Genomic DNA, 10,894 nt, shown 5'->3' on the forward strand with positions numbered 1-10,894 from the left:
ACACACACACACACACACACACACACAGACCTCAGACTACTCCCACACCTACAGTACACACCACAGATTAAACACACACATGCAAAAATCATGTGTACGTGTGTTCTGACACGTACACACATGTTCTGACACGTACACGCGTGTTCTGACAACAAAGACACAGTTCCAAGATGTGAACAAACACACTGCAGCAATAACAACAAGGACAAGATCGGTTTTATTTTCACAACAAAATTTATTAGAAGAATAGTGGTTTTGAAAAGAAGGTTTTAGCATCCAGTGAATACTACCTTACACAACATTACAGCTGAAATGTGTGGCAAAAAGTTAGTTTTTATTCCTAAATTTAATTTTAACATAACCAGTAAAATATTTTACACATGCTCAAAGACAGACTACACAGTGTTGTTCAATGCAAAAGAAAAAAAAACAGACCACAAATAATCAAAATATTTTTTTTCTATGTTTAAAAGTCACAGACATTAGAACACAACCTTTTATTCATCATCCCAGTTCTTAAATCCGATTTTTGCATTTAAAACGGGGAGGGGAGAGAGGCGGATGAAACTATAAAAATCAACAAAGAGTGCAATCAATCAAACCGGAAAAAGAATGAATGTGATCGTCTTAAGTGCTCCATCGAACGGCCATCGATCACACCAGCTCTGAGTAAAAGTCCAACTCACAAAGTACAAAAAGAAAAACCAAACAGATTAAGTATCCACAAATTAAAACTACAGTATGAGAAAAATATTTAAATTATAAAATTTTCTGCCAAACTGTAAACAGTAGATATTGAAAAATGAGGTCCATACAGGTTTTTTTTTTTTTTTTTTTTACGTTTTCTAGACGCTATGAGGTACAGATGGAGAACGTCGTAGGTTTAAGAACTGAGAACCCTTTTAGGGTTTTAGGCAGGTTCTAGCGGTTCTAGTACATCTGAACAGCGCCCCTCATTTCCACCCAGGTAGTATGAATGAGGTATATCGACAAAAGAGGCTAACACCTAACCCTGAAGCAAAGGCATCCATAAAGACCGACCAAAGAGAGCTTAGTAATCTTCGATTATTCAACTGTGAGTGTAAGAAAGTGTTTTCATTATTCAAGAACAACTGGAGTAGGAAACAATCAAAGCAGATATTTCAAAGCTTAGCTACCGACAGTGAGGGTCTGCGTGAAGCGATCCCACCGGTTTTCCTCACCCGCCAGCTGATTCACAACCAACATCAGGAATGTGTGAATGACGCGGAACACCGTAGTTCATGAACAGTATCAACCAGAGTTCAACTTATCCTCAAGTCCATCCTCAAAGTCTCGTCATCCAAATGGGAGGGGGAATGAAACATTCAGGAAAGCCACATCCCAGATCAAGAAGCTTTCCTCGCGTCACCCCTGCCAGTAGAAAAACCAAAGCGATACCAGGTGTTCAGATGACTTCTGAGTCCAGCTAAGAGACCATGAAGACTCACTCTGTCCAGCCTTTTCAAACCACTAGGTCTGAACAGGTCCTGTATAAGGCAGACGCCCCTCTCTGAGAACATGTTGTGCTGAACATCTGACACCATCAAGTGTTGAGTCAGGCCTATGGCGGTGGAACCACTACAACACAGCAGTGGAACCACTACAACACAGAGGAGGAACCTGGTTGGTCAGAGGGATAGCAAACAGACTGCATGGATCATCGTGTGTTTGGTAAAAACCGATCTTCATCTACTCATGAACATTTTAAAAAGTATATGCTTTTCAGATCTGTCTTTTTTTGCTTGGCCTAGTTGTCGTGGTGACAACCAGATCACTGCCTCGATGTGGATTCCTGAGGGAGTGTGTGGGAGACCGTCTCAGTCCCCAGGGTGCTTATGGGTAATCAGTCTTAACTGCGAGACAGGGACCACTGCACCCTTTACAGACACTGAGAAGTTGCGTTCAGGGGCTGCGCAACATTTGCCGAACATTTCAGAGTTTTCTGGCAGTGAGAATGTGTTTGTGGGTAATGTAGCCATGGGATGCTGAAAGTGATAGGATTACAAAAGGATGTACACAACCACACACGCGCACACTCGTTTCATTTTCGAACTGTATTTCTTTTCTTTTTTTTCTTTTTTTTTACTTGAGGAAAAAATGATTGCGAAAGAGCTTTTAGCAAATAACACAATGTCAGCCATGACAAACACATACCTTGGGTGCACCTCCTCATAAGAGTTTAGGTAATCTTTAGGGCAGTTATCTATGATCAGCACATTAGACCCCAAGCTTGAGTAGCCTACATTATCCAAAGTGCTCCCGGACAAGCAACTGCTGCACAAAAGGTCTGAGACAAGGGTTGGTACACGAGCATGCAAATAAAAACAAGAGGGGATAACCTTCAATCTCGCCTCAATTTTTTCACTGTTCAAACTCGGTTAAAGCTCGTGTTTTTCCGGACCACTTTCACGTGCGGCAATCCTTGCCTGATAAAAGACAGACAAGGCTCACGAGTTAACTCAGAACTATATACAACGACTTTTCTAGTCCGCCTCCTTCTCTTCATAAATATTCTGATTTTACAGCTTCGCTTTTAGAAAACCCGCCCCCAAAACCCAAATCTTTTTCACAGATTTGTCGGGCTCCAAAAGAAAGATCAAACTACGTTCGCTAAAAATCCACTACGCATTAGAAAATAAAACAAGAATAGAAAACATCACTCCTTGCCCTATGCTTTATAATGGGGAGAAAAAAACACAAGCAACAAAATGTGTAATTAAACCAACATTAAAGCGAAGAGCATAATCAAACAGGTGAGTAGCCTGGTTTCTAAACATACTGCACTTGACAATGTTCCCTGAATTATAGTTAGATGAGGGTCGTCCTCTTCCTTAGAGATAATAGTAGCCTACATGACTTTAGAGATTTGTAAATACATATGCATTCGTGTTTGTTGTTGTACTTAATCGTCATCTAGGATATGGCATTTGTGTAGCCTAGACATATAGAGGCTTATCTGCTTTTCTTAAATATGTATAGTTAAGGTAGAGGTTAGTTGTGTTAACTTATTTATACATTCAGTTTAACAATGAAGATGTTTAAAGAAGAAGATAAGCAAAGAGGTAGCCTTTACAAAGCAGAAATATGGATTCGTGATGACTTCTAGTGGCCTGCAAATATGGTATTCCGCCCTCTGGTTCGTCCAACGTCGCCAAAGCTGACAGATCAAACACAGACACTTTTTAACTGTCACCTTTCTTTGTGGTTCTACATACTAAATGAGAAGATGCAGCTCTTCAACAAACTCCCTTGTTTCCTATGGTTTCTATTAACCGCCAGCCCAAGAAGCATTCAACTTGATTTCACTCAAGGACTTTCCGAGGCCACCTCTTTGTCGACGGTAGTTTACGCCGGAGCCTATTGAACATGGTCCCAAACGCTCTTGAAGACAAAGGAGACGACATACACAAAAGCTACCAGACCTTTATCATGCGCTACGCGCAAAGGGCTATGGGGGAGGGGGGTGGGTTAAACGAGATAAATATTGAAGCCTTTTGCCTTTTCAGCGCAAGGACGGATTATACAACAAGGGTAGGTTGTCAAGGTTACATAGATATCTTTTCTGAGGTATTCTGTGTTGTAAAGGAATTTTATTTATTTATTTATTTTAATTGTTGCACTCCAACAAACATCACATCACTCAAAGACTTAAAAATTTACAATAAAGAAACATAGCCCATTGTCTTTGAAACTAACTAAATTCTAGACCAAAAACATCCCATACAAATGTAAAGAAACTTTAGCCATAAATTTGTCTCATGCGATTTCTGGGAAATTCAGCCAAGAAGGCGTCAAGTTAATTTCGCCCAGTCTAGTTCAATCCCTCGATACTGTTGATGTTTACAATCCTAGCTGTTTATAAAGCACTGATGAAACAAAATCCTGAGAAAAACAGTATTTGAAGTGAGTTGTTGTTTAGTCAGGTATGTCTGGTATTTCTAAGAACACTATGGCCTAGTAGGCTATAGTATGTTTGTACATAGTCTATGCCTACTCTTTGGACATAACTGTTGGCTGTATTTTGCAGTGTGTCAATAACCACAAATATTCTGAATAAAGTTTGTCATCCCCACGTGCTGATGATTGATCTATATCAATCACTAAACTAATTTCAAACTAAACTGCAATAGGCCTATGAATATCTATGCAAACTGCGTCTCATCTCCGTCACATTGTCTTGTGTTTTGCGAGAGCTGATGTGCAAGAGTCGAGCCCACGGCTGAAGAGGTCACCTGACTGCTGAAGAGGTCACCTGACTGCTGAAGAGGTCACCTGACTGCTGAAGAGGTCACCTGACTACTGAAGAGGTCACCTGACTGCTGTGATGCCGTGAGGTGTGCAGGGCGAGGGACCAGTATATCTCCCTTAATCTCAGACGACCCCGCGCGCTTTGTAAATGGCCTTGGAAATACACCGGGTGACCGGATTTAGCAACTGGAAAGCTTAATTTATAACAAGAAAGGCTTGTAGTCGACAAACTAAAGTCCAACAGAAAATAAATACATAGAAAACCCCCTACAAATTAGATGTTCATTGGTTAATATACAGGACCCCCGCATCCAACAGAAACATTTTCCTAAATGAGAGATCAGACAGACAACATTAACAACTAAATATTCTAGTTGTGAGCGCTCATCAAACTGTCAACAGGACCGTGAAATATTAACGGACTGACTTGTGTATAATTCTTTTCCCATCCTCCAAACACTGCCCTTCATGTTGCAGATGACTGAGACCCCCCCCCCCCCCCCCCCCCGCAGTGAACCTCAACACTCTAAATAACAACATGTTTATAACAAACCTCAAAAAACAACAGCTCCTCACTACAGCCTTCAAGAGAGACAGCAGAGAGACCAGAGAGAGACAAGAGAGAGAGAAAGGCCCGCCAGATTGAGAGAGATCGGACCCCAGTCACAACATAGTACATTGTCTGCTGATATCCGCCGCTAACTGACATTTGGAAACATTTGCTTCTCCCGACGCAGAATTCACATGTCTTTTTGTGCCAAGTAGGCCTACAGTAGAGAAGGGTTAGGAACTTTGCGTGGGTTATTATTTAAGTTTTTTCTACTGACAACTTCCTTCTTTTTCAATTCACAGAAAGCCCATCAAGATCCTCACTGTCATCCAGAGTGGTCCAACTGCCATTATTCAACTGAGGTGATCCTGATAGAGAGAGAGAGAGAGAGAGAAGAGAGAGAGAGAGAAGGAAGGGGAGAAAAAGGTTGTTGCGACAAGGACGTAGCTATTGTCTCGACAGGAAGTGATGCCTGTCACACTTCACATAGAGGGTCAGGGGTCGCCATGATGACAAAGTGGACCTGTCAGGTCGATGTGTTCACAATAACTGCTCCAAAACCCATGAGATGAGAGGATGGAAAGAGAGAGAGGGGGAGAGAGCGAGAGAGAGAGTGGGGGTAAGGAATGAGGCCTGGCGGAGGTAGAGAAGGAGGGGGGCGGGGAGGGGGTCACCATAATCTATGTAGATCACAAAAGCAATAACATCAACAAAGAGAGCGTCCACAGGGAAACAGGGAGCAGTGGGTGTGGCCTATTGTAGCCAACCAACCAAAAAGGGGCAGCTCGAACCGTTTGACAGGCATGGCAAATCACACAGCGTGAAGAAGTTCCTTCTAATGAAAAGAAAAGAGAGAGAAAGAGAACGACAACAACAAACAATCAGGAACCAACGGTCGCAGAGGGAGAGGCTTGACAGTTCCCCCTAGCGTCGCTTCCCCCTGACTCAACCTCCCGAGGAGGTCAAAGGTCATGAGGACGGTTCAGTTGGTGTGCCTGCGTACCGTCCGACTGGCTTTGAACACCCAACGACAGACGCCTCATTTCCTTGTCAGTTGGAGAGAGGGAAAAAAACACGGGTGTTTGAATTCCAAAGCACCCCCCCCACCCACAGGTGCACTAGATGGACTGAGGTAGCAGGAAATTACCTTTATAAGGTTGAGCAACACACACACACACACCCCTAAACACACACACACACACACACACACAACAGATGTCACAGAGAGACCAATTCATCTGGATTTATCATGCACAGACTGACATACACTCCTACACGCTCACATACAGAACAGAAAGACGAGAGAGAGAGAAGGGGAGAGAGAGAGAGACAGAAGGGGAGAGAGAGAGAGAGAGAGAGAGAGAGAGAGAGAGAGAAGGGGAGAGAGAGAGAGAGAGAGAGAGAGAGGGAGAGAGAGAGAGAGTGAGAGAGAGAGAGAGAGAGAGAGAGAGAGAGTGAGTGAGCGTCAAAGAGAAAAAAAATGTTAGAAGGGGGAGATGAACAGAGGTTTCTGAGCTGTGAGGATGTTGGAATCTACTGCATCAATCCTGACAAGATACATCACACTCGTCTACCTCTGTGTGGCTCTTTTTCAAATTCCGACACAAGAACACAAGGGACTAAAAGAAAGTAAAAACCACAACAAACATCATAAACGGTTGTTCCTGTGTGGAAACATACAGACAGAAGCATGTCACATTTGTAAAGGCGTTTCTACTCTGTGTGTGTGTATAGGATGTTACTCTGTTGTTTGTGTGCGTGTAAGTAAGTGTGTGTGTGCAGGAAAGAAAGGAAACGAGGAAGAATAGAGAGATAAGACACTCCACCTGTGTGTGATGCCAAAAGATCGTCATGGCAACGCGCAAGGGCCCTTCATGAAGCTTGCATGGCTCAGGTGTTCTTCAGCGGAACACTGAGGGAGAACATTTCAGATGTTTATCCTTGTCGGCCTACAGAGAGTAGCTAACGCTGGCGAGCTAACGCTAGCTCTGTAGGCTAGCTAACGCCGGCCAGCTAACGCTAGCTCTGTAGGCTAGCTAACGCCGGCCAGCTAACGCCGGCCAGCTAACGCCGGCTAGTTAATGTCGTCTTGGCCCTGTTGTGACCTTCATTGTTTGTTCCTCCTTGAGTTTTCTATATTCGTTCGCTTGCCTCTCTGTCTGTCTGGTAGGAAGTGGCCCGGACTGGCACCAGGGACAGGACAGGATATGGTTTCAGGGTCAAAGTTCAACAGGTCGTAAAGCCTAAGCATGTCCTGGACTGTTCCAAGCTTGATCAGGGAAACTTTTCAAACACTGCTGAATAAAGAAAAAGTACTAAGTTAAATGTTCTATTGAATTGACAAAACATGGTTTTAAATAATGTTGGTTGTCTGACCTGGTATTATGGTGTGTGTGTAATCTGTACACGATTAGGGTCTGGTTGCTTTGATTAGATCTGATAAAAACCAAACCGACAATTTTTATTAAAGGCAGCGGAAGGCACTGCAGTTCAAAGAACAAAACACTTTATAAATGTTCCACTTATCTATTTGCAATTGATATAATCTACTTCTCAGTTTAAAACCATCAGTCCAAATCAACCTAAATGCTATCTTACCTTGAGAAACTCTTGTACTAACACTGTACATTCTTGATGATGGAAAACTGGATAAGAAAATTTGATTGCACTACTGCAAATTATATTTGATCATCCAGACCAATAGAGATTTGCTTTTCTCAGCATATTTGACATGGGGTTGTCATTCCTTAAGGATAGTTTAGCATACCTCTACAATATTGTAAATCAGGGAGAGAACATGTTCACTGAATACCTCTTCAAGTCTGAACACCACCTATATTAATAGGCTGCAGATGGATGACGAAGCCATGTGGAATTTCCAAACTCCCCTCTCTCTACTACTACCTCACAGAAGGCTAGTCCCAATAAACTTTAATTGGCTGAGTTTATCAGGCTGAATATAAGACTGGCAATGAGATTGTTTTTAAAGTTCAAAGCCTTTGTCAAAATAGTCAATATTTAGTTTTGTGTGTGATTTCTGTAGTTTGAACAGATGTGTCTTCCTTTAAAGAAACCTAAACTCCTTGTCAAACAAAGCATTGATGCTCACAATTGTTGGCAGTTGGTACTTTCGCCTTTACAAATGCTTTGACATTTAAGACACGGATGCTGAGATTCCACACAGAGGTATACACAACAACTATTATCTTTGACGATCAGATCAAAATTGATCTTAAAGCGGAAAGAAATTACACCAAAAAAAACCCACAAACATCACAAGTACCAAGCCACAGACTCACAAAGGCTCCTAAACTAAAAATAAATACAAATAATTCACAGTCCGACAGAGTTACAGTGTGAAAGATATCGCCCTCAGATATCGCCCTAGGTGGGAACCGGACAGCGAAGAACTCATAATAAAATCAATTTAAAAATGGTCAAAGAAGCTCGAGAAAACAAGGCTTATATCAAAAAAAGAAGTTAGAGGAGGAGAAGATGAGAGGGAGGTTTTCTCCATGAAGGAGTGCATACAGCAGCCTGCCGTCAGGTCCCCGGAGTGTCACCCACCCACCTGGTTTCTATAAGAGGGATGGCAGACCTGCAGTGCTTTAATTGTACATAAAACCCACCCCCACACCGTGTGGATACCTGATGCAGAGTGATCGTGTGTGTGTGCTATGCTCTTCCAAGGCTGTGTGTGCTAAAATGAGTACAGTAATTTAGCATTTACAAAGACCTGGGTTCAGTTCAATAACTACAATAATTTCTCTTCAAAAAAAGTAAAAATAAATTAAATGTAAAAAAAATAACTATCCAACAAAAGAAATTACGGTAAAACCAGCAATGATAGTAATAATAACATTAACAGCGGGAACAAAAACGACATTATTACATGTTACACTGCAAAAATTTGGAAACAAGCTTTAGTAAAAGTCCTGACTCGTTGTGTCGGCAAGATACAATCAGCTGCTTTGAATGAGTGGATCCTGAGGTACGCCAGACACAGTCATGCCAAGTAGATAACCTACGTCTCGTATCGAGGAGCGCAGCCATAAAACACAGGTCACTTTTTGTTTTCCTCTGTCAAAGTGTTTTCCGCGCCACTAACGACATAGAACCATGGCACACGTCACATTGTTTTTCTTTCTATATAGAAATTGAGGTTAGTTGCTGTTCTTCAATTTATAGCAGTTTTTTTCCCCCAGTGTTTGTACAATCTCACACTTCAGAAAGAGAGAAGAAAAAAATAATATATCGGTTTACCTGAAGACAGTTAAAACAGTTAAAGAAATATATATATATATATATATATATATATATATATATATATATTCAGATGTACATTTTTCAGTTCATGTAAATGGAACATTATGTTGTGGTTTATATATTTTTGGAATGCACTTAAAAATCAGTTTGTGTAGAACCATACAGACACATTACGGTTAACTGGTCCACCTGTCCTCCCCTCCCCTTCATGGCCCTCTGGGTGTTCCTGTCGGTCTGGGAAGGCCGTGGGAAGTGTGAACTAGTTCAACGTCAAGAAAACAATACTCTGACTCGTTCTCTCTCTATGGTGACTGGGGACTCATTCACAAAGATTTGTCCTCCGGGGTTGCGAATCAAGAAGACCAGAATGTCAGAAGGCTTTCAACACGAGATAGGACATAAGGGAGACTGTCACAACTCTTAACAGAAGTGTTTTAAATCTGTTCTTTTGTTCTTGATCTAGATTTACTTAAAGTCATTAGTTACCTGAATCCCTGACAGAATATGGGATGTGGATATAATCCAGCCAGTGTGAAACCCCTCAGCTATACAGCTCTGGTAAAAGAGGAAGGCAAAAAAACGAAAGAAATCACAACGGAAAGAGTCACCAAAGACTAAGTGTTGTATTGTATGTCCCAGAGTGTTGACTAGCCCTTCGCCAGGCTTCCCTGTGTGGAAGGGACGGACATGTACGAGGCACGGAAACACCTTTTTTTCCGAGATTGAGGTAAAAGTACTTGAGATTTGGAGGGTCCCAAGTGGTTATATAGTAGCATGTATATACATGACGTCTTTATCAGGTAGTTAAACATCGGTGTCGTTCGCTAACTGACACATTGCCGCCCTTCCTGCCATCCTGAGACCGTACAGTCCTGAAAGACCAGAGAGGAGCATCAGAACGTTCGGAAGAAGAAAAAAAACGTGGGCTAAAGCAAGCAGCAGAATGTGAAAACATTTACAAAATAAAACAGTCTGTTCAGAAAATGGAACTGTCCCATATTTTTTTTTTCTCTTTGCGTGTGTGTGTGTGTGTAAGTGTGAGTTTGAGGTTTAAGGTATATTAGTTTACTACATTCATTAGTTGGATTTTATGGATCTTCCTGTGGTGTAGTGTACACCAGAGGTCTCTTTTTAAAGACCTAAGACTTTGACGTTTTCAGAAGGAGGGCTTTTCTGGACAGGGGGAACCGTTAACCAATAAATAAACCCATTACCAAAAAGTAAGACATTGAAAAATGTAATTTACATCCCCTAAATGGCATGCATCCAGTAGCAAAAAATCAAGACTGATGAGGGGATACTGTTTTGAACAAAAATCTACATGTTTTAAATATACTCTGTTAATCCAATAAATACGACAATCCAGACTTTGTTTTAATAATTTAGCGTTTTTTGTAAATTATGCAGGATACGATCGCTTAGCTCAGGTGAAGCACTAGTCTCCAAGCACAGCCATGTAAGTGCTGCAGAAGGTATCTCTGCTCCACAGTGCTGTGTCTCAGGGTAAGTGCCAAGAGTACAAGTTATACATGTTTAATTGACCGTGTTTTTCCATGCTCACGTGAACATAGAGGTCACCGTCTACAGTACCAGCAGCTGCTGTGCTGTAAAATGACAACCAGGCGACTAAAAGTTATTTTTAAAATATTTTTTTTACACTATACTTTAGAAAGTGTTTTTGTGTGTGTGTGTGTTGTCAAATAGTATTCAAAGTCAGTGATTGTGAATCTCTGCCCAAGAAGGACTTAGCTATCTCGAAGGAGCGTTTGCTTTACTCTACGTGGCCAGGAACAAATTAGACACTTCAAA

The sequence above is a fragment of the Hypomesus nipponensis genome, chromosome 21 (assembly GCF_054491055.1).
Source record: "Hypomesus nipponensis isolate SF chromosome 21, ASM5449105v1, whole genome shotgun sequence".
NCBI lineage: Eukaryota > Metazoa > Chordata > Actinopteri > Osmeriformes > Osmeridae > Hypomesus > Hypomesus nipponensis.